Raw genomic sequence first — 15,556 nt, 5'->3', positions numbered from 1 at the left:
AAATGTGTTACATGACAGTCAACATGACACCAAAGTGACAATCATATGTACGTGTTTTTTTTTACAAAATGTCATACACTCTTGCCTCTTACAACAAGACTACATTTCATGACATCAGTTTTTCCAACAAGATTTATGTATGGAAATATTTAAACGAGAATCATTACTGCCCGTATTGGGCCCAATTACCGTAGAAATCAGTGAATTTTCAGATGGTAACATGAGTGACTGCCTTTCTAAACTCCTTAGCCTAGTTAACAACTGTAGCCAAAACATGCAAAACATGACTCTGCAACTGTATTGCCTTTCTCGCCTATAATGATTCAATAAGACTAAGTGTCTACAGCCATGCAATCAGCTCTGTGAGGCATTTAGGCTCAAAGCACAGCGGCTTTGAGCCAAAATGCTAATGTCAGTATGCTAACATGCACACAGTTACAATGATAACATGCTGATGTTTAGCAGATATGATGTTTACCATCTTTGCCACGTTAGTTCGGTTTTGGGTGTTAGCATCCTAACATTTGCTAATTAGCACCTAACAAGTACATCTGTACTTCTATTGATGTGAAAGACAGTTATCACCCACAGTTAAATGTGCCAAAAGGTGGATGATGATAACTACGGAAGCCCAGCATTCATATTAAACAATGTTTTGACCTCTTACGAGGCCCCACAGTGGGTATCAGGCTGCAACATCATAAATCTGCTGGGCCCCATGAAAGACAACACCATTTTCTAGCCCTAGCATACAATACCTTTATATACTTTTAAGCTGCTCTTAACTCCTACCCTCACCCAAGCAAGGAGTAAATACTCGCTTGACTCAGCCTTATACCTGCACTGTACCTGCTGCCTTGGCCAATAGCTGAAATGTTAAGGGATCATCAAAGTTGTTACAATTCATTCTGAGAGGGGCATGAATGTCTGTACCACATGTCATGACAATCCATCCAACAGCTCTTTAGACATTTGACTCAAAACCTGAAATGTCAACCTGCTGGTGGAACCAGAAGAAAGGTCAGGGGATTGTCAAAGTCTTCAGTATTCATTGTCTGGGGACCATGAATGTCTGTACAAAATTTCATCCATTTTATAGTCGGTAATATATTTCAGTCTGGATCACAGAGGTGAACTGACCAACAGCCAGGCCGACATCCAGAGAGCCATGTCACTAGTATGGCTAAATAATAATTTTAGTGGATAGTTTGAGAAAAATGGCGCAGGCTTCATGCTGCTGTCTGTCAAACTGTCAATCATCAACCCTAACCAGGGCACAACATTAGACTGACATTTATTAAACTTACTCTTTACGAAGAACATCAGTTCCAGGACCTCGTGCTCCAACAACACTACCACAGCATTATTAAGCTTTACAGGGCAGCTAACAAGCCTCGAGATCCTCTCAGATATTTAAAGAATCAGTTAGGCAAATGATTTGATAAACTAAATAAATGAGTATGTGCCACATTTTAGGCGGAAGTAGACCAGAGAAGTGTAACCCACAGAGGAGGACTCTGCCTAGCCAAGAGAAAAACCTTCCACTGCCAAAGATGCCCATTGGGAGAAATGGGAGAGTTCTTCATGGATACAGTATATGACTAATGACAATTTGACAAGGATATAAAATTACATGAGTGGGTGTTTAATGTGTAAATTTGATTAATACTGTCACTTGCTTTGCAGTCTCGTGCAGTACATGTACATGTTCATGTTCCATACTTCCCTCTTTAAAATGTATTAACTGTCTTACCTTGACCTTTTAAAAACAAACAGCGGACAGCTTGCAAGTCAGATGGCTGGGCTTGCGTGCTTCACACTAGCAAAGCCACTGACCTTATGAGTAGCCAAAACACTAGTAATAAGTTTAAAAAGAAGTAAAGTATGAGTAATGAAAAACTGTGTATGCGTGATCTCAACCAAAAGAAAATCAACGAGTCATTATGTTGTTCTGTCTTAGAGTTAGAGGTTCGAGGTTTTTCACATACAGGACATACTGAGGTTTTTGTAATGTATAAATTTGTGATTGATTGTCAGATACAAGTATGGCTTTATTCTGTTTTGTATTGTACATAAAATCATGCTTTTTATGACAAAGTTTTCTAAAATTAAATCTGATTTGAGGAAGATACAGTTGACTGACATAAGTGTTTTCATTGTCAAAATTTGTGGTAATGTGCGTAGTCACACATCACAGAGGTGGACAAGTCTACTGTGTGTGTGTGTGTGTGTGTGTGTGTGTGTGTGTGTGTGTGTGTGTGTGTGTGTGTGTGTGTGTGTGTGTGTGTGTGTGTGTGTGTGTGTGTGTATGTGTGTGTGTGTGTTTGAATCCACAGAGGCAGTGACCTGGACACGATAGTAGAATAGGTGCAGTTAAATGGACCGTGGCAGAGGCAGTAGACCCAGTCAGTGAATGCTTTGGTTTAGATGGTAGCACAGGGACCTCAACCACTCAGACACACTGTGAAATCACACAGTCACAGCTCAACATAGCACAGGCACATGGCATGAAAAGTTGTGATAATATAAACAACATTTCATTGAGAGAGTGGAATGATATCATTAGCAACACTGCAGCAGATGCATTCATTGATAAAAATTTGACTTTGCATCTGTGTAGAGCAGTACGATGTTAAAACTGTATGTTGAAACGTGTCTCGTCAGCAAAGTGAGACTGCAGCATGTCCCATGCCCAATAGAAGACCCCACAGATCAACTCAAAACTCATTTCAGATGCCACAGTGAATTCATTTTAGCTGTCAGGTATCATCACTAGCAGAAAATGTTGACACATAGGAGAGTTAGAACTGGAAATCAACACACAGTGTGTGGGTATTTTAGTGCAGATACTTACTACCTACCACCTGTAAAGAATTTGAGGATGTGCATGTGCGCCTTGGATATTCATGACTTTTTAAAGGTCTCGTGAAATGGTCCAAATATTTTCTTGTGATGTGATGCAGTTCCTGTTGAAACAGGACTGTGAGGGTTGCTGTTAAATGTAAACATTGTGCTACATTTTAAAAACACCAACATACACTTTTTTTTTGCATAAATAACAATTATAAGTTGTTTTACACTTTAAAAACCTAAATGATCAGCATTTCAGGTAAATTTTTGAAATTGTGCCAGCAAATCAAGCCGGTTTCAATCCATGATTCATTACAAAGTAAGGCAGTTCTGTCAGCTTGTGTTCTTCAGTTGGGGATGCAGGCAATCCATTTTCACTCTGTGTTTACTCTATACTTACCTCTGTAAAATCTCACAATAAGTTGTGAGATAAAATTCAAAAAAATAAATAAAAAAAAGGAATCCAAGCTCATTTGTAAGTTGAGAATTTCAAGTGAGTACAGCACACGGATTTCAGTCACTTAACTTGGAGTAAAGTAACAGGCAAAAATTCTGAGTTGTAATGATATAAAATAATATGTTAGTCTAACTTGGAATAAGTTTAAAAAAGTAATAATTCTAAGCTAGATAAACTCAAAGCCTAAACTCTGACTTTGTTAAATTGCCAAAAGTAAATTTATTGCTTTGAAATTTTGAGTTTTCTCAACTTTTTCTTTTTTACAGTGTTAGTTATGGACAGGAGAGCAGTTTTCTATATAGGACAGGCAGAAAGGCAGGATTGTTGAAAAATCTGTATGACTTTACTGGTTGGATTTTTTAGTGAAAACCACTTGACCAGCATGACGTTACCGCAGAGGATGAACTGTTTTTGTGGGAACTAACTGTCTCCTGGGAATGAGAGAATACAGACCATTCTCACAATGGACATGTCAACCATAGATGTAACTAATAATATCAATGATGGCTGCCTTTCATTCAGGTTACAGAGCACGCTGTGTCACTGGCAAGGCTTCCTGACGCATTTCATTGGCACTGAGCCATTATTAACGTTATTAGTTAAACTTGTGCTTTTCCTGCTGTGACACGTCGAAGCATAATTTTACATAATATGCTGTGACATTCAGGGTATCGTATCAAGCAAGAAAATTATCACTAACTCTGGTGATGAAAATAGCTCACCGTGGCACCATGTTGCAGGTTGGCTGAGGAACCTGGCTTCGACAAGAGCTCAGGTGGAGGAAACTATGGGGGAGGCTGATAGTATGACTGGCTCATGTTGGCAACACCTCCCCGGACTCTCGGCTCCTTTCACCTCCTTGCACCTCTCCCACCCTTTTTCTCTTTCTGTCTTCCACTTCTTTGCCCCACAGGAATCTGTAGAGCAATGGAGGGAAACAGAGACCAGCCTCCTCCACCTGGTCATTATCAGACACACACCTGCTGCCTCTTCCCCATGCCTACTTTCCTCTTGTGCACTAACTCTCGCCCGTTTTACGTCCCCTGCCCTCACTCAACCCTGACTAATGGGGATATCTCATTTTTTGATTTTTGGCAGTCTACACATGTGGAATTGCCTTTGAGGCTATTTTAAATGGTCTTTGTCTTCAGTATGTGCTCGTACATATGCTGTGCTTTTTCACTCTATGTATTTTACATGGTGTGTTCCTACATGGTGACAGTGACTTGACATATTTATCAACAACCCTCCGCCTCTCGAAGCCAAAACGCTTTGCATGAAGTAAAAGGTGAAATGGGCCAAACCAGTTGTTACCATCACCCTCAACTCTCTCCCAACAATCCCCTGATGACTCCTCTCTGACACGTTCCCATGGCTACCTGACATTAAAGGCACCTCTCCATCCATCTGTGCTGCAACAATTGCTTCCACCTCGCCCGACTCCCTACAATACAAATGCCATGCATTCAGAGAAGAGAGGAGAAGGTCGAGGCTGCTTGTGTCTTGAAAGCTCCGGCACTAGAAGGACTGAACTCAGCCGACAAAGGCGGGAGAGAGGGAGTGACCAGCAACATGGACTATAAAAAAATTCATGGCCAATGGAAAGGCACTGGGAGTCCAACTGTATGTGAACTGTGCACTGCAAACTTCTTGTTGCAGTTGTTTTTGGGTTTTTTGTATTAATGTTCTCTACTGGATCCCATTCCTTCTGAACAATGTTGCTTATTTTTTACTGTAACAACTACTTTGAGAAAATCCAAACGCAAGTCCATTGCACTGCTGTGAAAGTGGATTTAAGATGAATGTGTGTATGCAACACTAGACTAGAAGACACATTTAGATACAATACAGTACTGTATATCAAAATTTACACTATTAACTTATTCTAACACTTCGCTGTAGCACTCTTTTTGTCACTCAAGCCTTTATTGTCTTTGGTAGTGAATATAGTCATTTTTACGTACTCTTTGCACAAGCTGATGTATGAGCTACTAGGGTATACACACTATAATATCCCTGCTACAGTACATAAAAACATTTCCGATCATGTAGCGGCTGGGCTGGCTGGTAGATGAGCAGAAGCAGCAGAATTTTCATATCACGCAGTAATTCAAGCTGCATTTTGCCGTGTGGAGTAAGCAGCAGACTGGGTGAGAACCAGTTCACTTTTAAATAGGCCATCCCATTCACTGAGATTGTAGCTGCCTGGTTCCTTATAATAAAAATGCTGCTGAAGAAAAATTAAATCAATGAATAGCAACTACTGTACAATATAATTTCTGGACTCCCCCCTCATGGTTGATTATTTTGCATTTTTCTATTTAACTGCTTCATGTGCTGCTGAATGGATCTTCAGGAGTCTTTCCCTCTCCAGTAAGTTATTCCTCATTTGAAATGAATATTTTTATTTACAACTGTAAGGAAGGACTCCGGTAAACTGACTGCCAGTTGGTGATCATTTTAAACCAATTGATTTGTGGCAGAAAAAAAAAAAGTTATTCACATTTGAACCATTTTGAGAGTTTTTTTTTTTCTTAAAAGACAACACCCTCATAAACTGCGTCACTGAATAGCTTCACACTACATACTAAGACTAAAATGATGTATTAACCTCAGCCTGCAAATGTAAGTGTAATACTTTACTGGGTTTAATCTTTGAAGTTCACTTATTAGAAAATAGCTGCCCACTCTAAAGTTAAAGGACATAGTTTGACATTTTGGGAAATATTCTTATTTGCTTTTTTGCTGAGGGTTTGCTGAGAAGATTGATACCAACTTTAAAAAGTTTGCCCTCCTAACATCTCAATAGTTACGTTGTATCTTGTTTGTTCAAGCTCTACACAAACAGAAGTGTGGCTTTACAGGGAGGATTTTTGAACTCTGGCCACAGCCATGCTAGCTGCTTCCTTCTGCCTCCAGACGTTACGCTAGGCTAAACTAATTACCTCCTGGCGCTAGCTTAATACTGATTGAACAGACCTGAGAGTGATATCTGTCTTTACATCTAATTCTTAGTAAGGAAGGGAATGAGTGTATTTCCCATGCTGAACTATTCTTATAATGCCATAGGTATTAGTGCACTGGCAAATATCAAGTGTTCATATGAGGTTAAATGTTCAAGACCGCTAATATCACCAACATGAATTAATTATCCTGTTCTCTTATCTTCCTGCCACAACCTGGTGTTTAGAAACTAGACACCTGCAGTTAAATCTCAATCTCCAGCTAGCTGTCAACTCTTTTACACACACACACACACACACACACACACACACACACACACACACACACACACACACACTAACACAGGCCTCCATCGTGGCCTGATCCACATGGTTAATTAATTGAACTAATTAAGGGTCCTTGTGTCAGTTCCATTGCCATGCAATGTCCGTGCCTTATCTCAATCCCACAATGCACTTGATCACAAGCTGCTGTGTTTGAGACATTCCCAAGAAGTGATTAATTAATTCATGAGCACCGGGTCGCTAAGACGCACCACGTCCCTCTGACATCAAAGTGAGAGCGGTAAATGCACGGGAGGATAGCAGCTGTGTGGAAGCGGAGTGTAAAAGTAGCCTGTTCAGAACTACTCTGTTGATCACACATGAAAGGCCGACAGACAAGCTGAATGTGTGGGTTAGAGGGCAAAGTTTAGGCTAAATCTTTGAGGGATTTAAGAAGCATCTGGCGTCCTCTGATACGTCTAATCAGCATTGATAATTTATCATGAAATTCGTGATAAGTGAATGTTTTAAGATGATTCACACATGCATGTCTCTGAATAGGAAACAAAATGTAAACATATTCTTTCCATTTCATTTGTTCCAGTTTGTTATCTTTAAAGAACATGTGATGCTATTTTATCTATTTTGACTGCTACACATCGTAGCTAATTAACAGCAGGGAAATAACGGAGAAAATAATTGTACTTATTGTCTAAGGAACTGCTCTTTCAAGAGCCATTCAAATAATTGAGAAAAATAAGCAACTGAAAAATGTGTACATATCTATTTGACTTCTTTGTTGTGCCCCCTCAAAGCTTAATGCCACAATAGACCTAAAGAGATTCATTCTTCTCTCCGAGGAAAAGCAGAGCCTTTCAAGTTTGGCTCACTGAAGCTGCAAGACACAGGAAAAAAATTGCCAAAGACACACAATTGAGGATCAAAAGGGGCTGCATTGTGTGTTTGCATGTATGTATGCCTGTGTATGAGACAGAGAGAATGAGAAAGATTTACTGTGGACTGTAGCCATTAGCAACAAACCCAAAGTGTTTTATCAATCTGGTGTGGCCCATCAGCTGGTTGAGATGAGATTCAATTGACTGACAATGTCTTGTGTGGGAAGTCTGCAGCTGACCTCTCTGAGATGCAGACTGCACACAAACCATGCATGTGTGCACACTCAGAGCTGATAATAAAATGCATGCATGTGAAAGCATTTCTACCCAGGCATAAAGATGCCCGCACACACAGACACAGCTGATCTCTCCATCCTTGAGTGGAGGTGTGAGGGGTGGATGGGCTAATCGGACAGACTCCTCCGGATCCTGGGGGACGTGACCCATCACCTGGAGGGGAAGACAGGCGAAACAGACAGACCACCTTCCTCCCATTCATAGCAGGGGGGCTCTCCTCAGGGAACTATGTATGTTTGTGCTGCATTTGGAGAGGAAGGGAAGTTCAAAGGTGACCACGGAGACGCTTGGAAGTCAAGTTCAACCCATAATCGATTTGAAGCATTTTAGCTCAAGGGAAAAATGGGGGAGTATATATCAAAATAAGAAAGCAGAAATGTCTAAAATTTCAGTGATCTATTGAAACAGAGAATACTATCAATCATGAGTGGCTTGGCTGTGTTCAGCGGATTAGGTCCAGAAGATATTATAGACAACCTCTTTAAAAGCTTTGTTATGCCCTGACAGGAAGACGCTGTACATAATGGTCTCTAGCAGTGGAGAAATGAACAAGCCAGTCAGAACAGAGGAACATCAACTTTCACTCCACCTCAGACGCTGACACGTTGTGAAGACTTCTGTTCAAATGCGACAACTGGCTTGACGAAGTTGCCTTGATTTTATAAAGGACATTTCAAGCGTTTCATTGCACTGTAGAAAGATTGTTAAGGATAAATGCAGGTAATAAACCAAAAAATGCGCTCATTAGAGCGCAGGTCTCCACCGAGGTCAATGCCTAAAAATTCAAAATCATAGTGAATGATACGGATCTGCCCCAAAATATAATGGGTTCTTCTCTGGCCCATGCCCCGTCCCTCCACCAAGTTCGGTGCAAATCAGTTCTGTCCCTTTATGTGTAATCTTGCTGACAAACAAACCAACAAACAGACACAGGTGATTACCATATGGAGCCTATAAAAACACTGGTGACCATGCAAGGAACTTTGCCATCATTAGTAATAGTAAACTGAACTACTTTGACTTTGGCTGTAAACCAAGGCCTTATTTAAGAGGGGTAATTGTGACTTTGAGCCTATCTAAGCCATAGATGTGCTGCTTTCTTGTTGGAGGCAGTAATCTGCTGGTTCATGCTTCTATCCAATTAATATTATCTGTTCCAAGTATTTTAGGAAAGAATAAAAGAGGGCAAGTTTCCCACTGTACTTTTCAAATGATTCAAAACGGATTATAATGAGTTCAAGGCATTATGAAATGTGTTACACATAACTAGAGCGAAAAATAACAGTTTGGTACAAATCTATATGTTAGAAAAGGGCCTGACTGCTTTTCTAATTTGGTCGGGAAAAGGACAGATGCAGATTTTTTTCAAGTCCATCTGGACTTGAAAATGGGGTACAAAATCCACAGTATTCTAAAGTTGAGCTGAAGTTGAGACTTCAGCAGTCTGAGTCAGCCAAACCGAGGGGAACTTCTTAAGCACAATTTGTCCTCTGCCTGTGTCCACGTGGAGCGGCTGTGTGCAGCCCAAAATGTGTGACCACAAAGAATCTACACAAGGACTGCACGTGCTGACAAACGTGTTTACATCTTCCATCTTTTACAGTATAGTTGTGTAAGGAGTGTAACACTTTTTGGCCATTACAGAGACCAATTAACTCTCTCAGTGTACATATGGAATGTGGGTATCATATTAAGACACTGCGTTCACCTGCTAGTTGCTAACTTTGTCTTCATTCTGTTTGGTGCCTTGCAGGTAGTGCACAGCTGGTTTATCAATGCCACTGCGCTTAAAAAAAAAAGCAGCCTGTAAAGTTTAGGGGAACTGCAGAGTCAGGTGACAATTCTCTGTGGGTTTCTTTGCTGCAAAGGACCCCTTTCACGTTACAGCTAGACATTTGATCCATTGTTAATATAAAAATATTGATTAGAGCAGCTTTAACTTTATGTATCTGGTTACAGCTTGTGTGCTTTTGTATTCATAGCACGGCTTTAACAGCTAACCTAATACAGACTACATCTTCACTAAATAGTCACTATGCTGCAGACTTACACTTGCCTTGGGGAGCTTTGTATAGTTAAACTGTTTGTATGTCTGTGGTGGGCTGAAAGTTGGCAGCACCTGTACTTAACGCCCACTCCTCTGCTTCAGACTCTCTCTCTCTCTCTCTCTCTCTCTCACACACAGACACACACACAGCTTTTTCTGTGCACCATAAGTTAAGAATGGTGACATTAATCCATCTCGTAGCATCCCCCAACCAGTCACGGCTGTCACCTTCGCCTCGCCAGGAGCAACTGAACCGCACACCGGATTTAGGGGCCCTATAGATATCACTGCCACTCATGGTGCCCTGGTTCCACCAGACTCTTGATGCAATACACATTGACAGATACCAAAAGACTCCTCAGCTAAAATAGAATTCCAATTTCACTGGGTTCAGTGTGTGATAAAACACAGAGCCCTCTTCAATTGTAACTAAACGAGATTAAAGAGGAAAGGGGAGGGGGGCAAATATAGATCATGGCTTTATTAACTATGGCAACAGAATTTTGCATGCAAGGAGAGGTGGAGGAGGGAGGGAGGGGCGAAGGGGTGAAGGAACGAGCATCTTGTGCTTCGCAAGAAATTTATCATAATGTTCGCGCCACAAGATCATTTGCCTCTTGACAGGATCATTACGAGATTCAGTGCTCCCACGACCATTATGCAATTTCAGCGTTCCTCCTTGGATGGAATTTTAATTGAATTAGCCCGGCTGGTTACACATGGTGCAAACGATAACATTTTCTGTCTATCTGGGCTCATTGAATCCGCTTGGGGGGAGCGAGGGAAGTGCTGACGATTTAAGGCAGACCATGAAAAAAGGGACAAGGTGGTTTTGATTTGTTTCAATACACGTGGTTCCTAGTTTTCTCTCTCTTTCTGTTGCTCCATGCATTCTTGTTCAGCAACAAATACATGTTGCATCCATGGAAATCCCTGGCCTAGCCTCTCTGAGCCAGCTGACGCACCACTGTATTATGCACTCAGAGCTACTCTTCCATTTAACTGCCCATGTAGGCTGAGGGCAGTGCAAGCATGATGTATGGTTAGGGGGTAAACATGTTCGTATTAACAGAGTGTACCAGAGTACAAACCCCCAACAGCCACTCAAGTACATTCCCATAAGAATGATTAATGATGCCTGTCATGTTATGAAAGGCAGGGAGACAGAGGAGGGAAGCTATCATGCTGCTGGCTGACAAGAAGGTTACACTTGACTGTGAACATTTTGAACCTTAATTCTTTGATACTAAATGACACATCCCATTAAGAAGCTACAATTAACGTATTGGCTGGGTATTGATGGAAAAATTTCAATACTAGCGCAGATACCATTCGAGTTTTGCTACAATACCAAAATTATACTTTTTTAAGTACCTTTACACGGGGGGATACAAACAGTTTTCAAATGTTGGAGATTGACATGCAGGCAGCTATACAACCAAACAAAACAATTTTAAAATGCTCAAAGTTATGATTTTAAAGTGGACAATGTGATTAAAGGGAGTAAAATTTGAACAAGCATTCAGTTCCAGCTTTCAGTATGTACTTACATTTTCCATACTTGGTGCTACGTAAACATCTCGTCTGTGCCAAAAAAGTACTAAGGTTAGATACCAAGCCACATCCAAACTTTGCTCTTAATTAAATGTATTAAACCTGACAAAACATGCGATCTTTCATACTCAATCATATATGTCACAGTCCTGCAGGGTTAGGCCCAATGACACCAGCATTTCAAACAGCAAACCTTCCCCAAGAAAATCAATTAATTTGAATTAAATGATCAGCGGATTCACTCATGAGGGTGAAATAAATCCACACAAATTTTTAGCAACATCAAGTATAGTAAATTTTGATCTATGAATTCACTGGCCACAGACCAAGAACTAAATGTAGGGAATGGTGAGCCGGGAAGTCCAAAATGGAGTATTCTCTTGTAGCTTATTAGCTGTGTTACACCATGTCATTTAATTTAAACCTCCTCTGTCAAGGTATATATTGCACCACACAAAAGAGTTATGGTTTGCACACAGTGATGAGACAGAAGTCAAAGGGAAAAATACATCTTTTGAATAACTGAATTTTTTGTCCTGAGGGTCACTGAGCATCAGTTGGCAAGCTTTCCCCATCTTCAGTAACTGTACAAAAATGCCAGGGGTGGAATGAATGGTCAGTAGAAAGAGAGCTACTGCGACTGACTAGTACTAGCATGTGTTGGCTGTTAAGTTTTGCCGGCTCAAGTAGTTGGAAGTAGTCCGTATGTCGCCAAGCTTCAGGAGCAACATGACAAATGTGCACGCCATGTGCCACTTTCTCGTGTGACCGGGTCTTTGTGTTGTTGGTCATATTTGAAATGGCATACTGCACACTTACTGATCACTTCTGAATGTAAAGCAGGTATAGATGGAAAAACACACCACTCAGGTAGCCAGCTGTCACCAAGGATGAGAATCTCTTCAAGGTTATGCAGGTTATTGTACCATCTATGGAAATACCATAAGTGGGGAGGAGAGTTGTAGAGAAATAACAGACACATATTAGGAACCGCCATAACCCTGGCCATAGCCAGACCTTGTCCTAAACCAAGCCACAGCTAGTATACATCCACATATTGGTCTGTGAAGATTCTCAGTCATCCAGGTCATGGTATTTCTGACTGCTTGAGGTTCTTGACGAAGTTTCCCCTCTCATCCAAGAGTTTTCTTCAGTTCTAAACTGACTGGTCGGGAGTCCAGGCATTTAACCTCTTGTGGGGTCATTAACACCTTGAGAGTTGCTGAGATCACGTGAGCTGTTGACCCAGAACTGAGGAGTTGCCTCTCCTGTGTTGTACTATGCGCTTTTGAAGCAGTTTTTTTGTTTCCCCAGTGTATATTACATACCATTATAGGGCCATACTGCAGTAGCTGCTAACTGTCATAAAATAAAATTCCAAGCCACATTTTATTTAGCAAAAAATGTTTAATCTCTCCTTGATGCGTGTTTATTTACAAGTAGTAAATCTGCAAAATAGGAAATAACAGAATATTTACACAATGAATGTTAACCTGCAAACTTGTGACAGTCGCTTCAAGTCTGAAACTCTAAAAATGCATCAGAGTTATTGTAGTATTAAAATTCTTTTGCCAACTCTGCCTGAAATTCACTTGCTTCGTGTGTCCCCGGATCCTATGTAACTTCCATTTTGAGAACAAAAAAAAAAAGAACTACTGAAGTTTCCAGAGATGGAGGAAAGCAGGAAAAAACTGAAAAGAGAATGATGCCAGGACTTGGATTTGATTCAACCATGGTTTGGAAAGGCAAAAGTGTGACTAACCGTGTCTAAAGAGCTGAGAATTAAACATGAGATACATGACTATGTGCTGAATGTGCTCACACTGAAAGCAGTGCAGTTAATTTCACTTGTTAGTTTGTTCTGATTTGACAGAAAAACAGCTTAAAACCCTGCAACTCTCTGTCAGACTACAACAGACATGTTGTTCTTGTGACAAGTTCTTAGTCAGCAGCTGATGCTGCCTCCTCCACGACTCCAAACACTCTCAGACAACGGACATGCTTTAAACCTCCGCAATAACAATAAATACAAGTCAATTACTACACTAAACAATGCAAAATGAAGGGGCAGAGAAGGATAGCTGGGAAGTTCCTCTAAAGATGCATCCAGACTTGCAAAGCAGGTCAATCTAAAAGGTAAGTCGCTACGCAAACGATAAACAACCCAACTCCCTCAGCAGTTATTTAATCAACCAAATTACAACCAGAATACGACACAAAGGAGCATGAACCTGAGAATGAAATGAGAAGGTTTGAGTGTCAGTGAAAGCCTGACAGATCACCAGCTGGACACTGCAGCCTCAGTTGGCTTCTGTCTGTGTGCTTCTGCAGGGCGCGAGTGCATTTGTCCCTTCTGTACATTGTACTCATTCAGATCATTGAAAGGACTGCTGTTAACAGCACTGCTGAGCTCTGGAACACTTGATCTACAGTTAGAGCACCAAAATGTATGAATGCAGCAAAAGGTCAGCTGTAAATTGAGGGGGGAAAAAAAAAACATGTTTAAAATATCTGTATAGTGGACTAAGCATATTTTGGTGGAGATTTTGCAGTACTCTCTTTAATATGGACAGAAATTATTTCATGTGTGGAGCCAACACGGTCAGCTGATTGTAACATTGGCAGAGTGGTCCCTCAAGACTGTTTTGGCAGGTACAGAATGAACTATCAAATCCCAACAGGTATCCAGTTGACGTAGGCTCAAATGTATGCAGCTGTAGAAAACAATGTCACATCTCAGACTTGTAAACAAAATGGTGGGTTTGACATTAATTTGGGAGGTGTGCTTGGATGTGACAGAAGATTGTTTTTTGTTTTTTAAGGAACCTGGCATAAAGATGGACAGCGACAGCATTCATGATCAGCACAAAATGACAGCCCTAATGTTTGATAGAAAAACAAGGTACAAGAGTTAAAGCAGCAAGTCACATTTCCATCACAAAAGACACAGATGCTCATCTGATGCAACTATTTCATTTTGATCCTTGAGATCAAGAAAATAAACCTTACGTTCGGTCAAGTACTTCAACTTCAGGCAAACTGAAGAGAATTTTGTCTTCTGTGTACCGTGAAATGTACAATTTACAGGTGGAAAATAAAAAGACAAAAAATGAGAAAAACAACCTGATTACGAAAAAAATGGCAAACAGCTTTTGTTCATCATAAAAATGTATACAATTTACAAATGAAAACATCAACAAAAACATTATACAGACCACAGTTTGGTTTTTCGGCAAGCAGAAAAAAAAAAAAACTTGGAAAACATTATTTCTCACCACAAAGTTAAAAACCATGACTTCAAGACTTCAAAAAAGGAGAAACAAAGAAATCCTCTTAGGAGAGCAGTAATAAAAAAAGCTTAAGCCACACATGGCAATAGGCTAGTTTTGAAACAAGAGCTGCAGGCTAAGGGGAGGATTACTCAGCTAATGAACAGAGGTGTCTCACCTCTGTATCTTCTATACCCCTCCCCTTATGGATAAAGAGCTAAAATCCCTGTCTCAAATAGGTAGGTTAGAGGTGGAGAGAAACACTCAGAATATCTTTTCCATGCCCCTTTATTTGGGTATTAACATCGAAAAAATGAAAAAAAAAAAAAAAAAAAGAGGTGGCTTTAGTGTGGAAACAGCTTTTCCCACTTTGTTTCATCACTGAGGGGCTCCACTAAGCTCCACCCGACCTCAATGCGGCTCCTGTAAAGACGTAAACAGAGTCTGAGAGCACCAAGACTTTGGCTTTGCTCTTACAGGGTTATGTTGTAAAATTAACGACCCTTCAAGAGATGGATAACACAAACTCAGGACCCGTGGAATCCTAAAGGTTAGATATGGTGGCTACATGGTAAACGGGGCAAATGGGAATATTTCCGGTAGTGCAATGTAGCTACTTCATTGTTCAGTCACTATACCATGATCCACTGAACTGTCACTTCTTGAGCCTTGAAGAAAAGAACCAGCTGTGGAGCCGGACACTAACGTGGTCATGATAAAGCAACAATCCTGTGAGTATATATTTGGTTTCCTGAAACCAAAAGATTGCACTGATTGAATTAGGAACAACAGCAACTTCATGTTATCACCATGACACCATGAACTGTCTGAACTCGAGAAGACCCACAACTATGTGCGTCGTCTCTCTTCCCCCTATTTTCAACAAGGATCGTAGGATGGGGTCATTACTCAAAAAATTAGTTTCAGTCACTAGGCATGTTCATATTTAAAATCATACG

The sequence above is a fragment of the Xiphias gladius genome, chromosome 21 (genome assembly GCF_016859285.1).
Source record: "Xiphias gladius isolate SHS-SW01 ecotype Sanya breed wild chromosome 21, ASM1685928v1, whole genome shotgun sequence".
Lineage (NCBI taxonomy): Eukaryota > Metazoa > Chordata > Actinopteri > Istiophoriformes > Xiphiidae > Xiphias > Xiphias gladius.
This window is presented reverse-complemented; position numbering follows the sequence as displayed.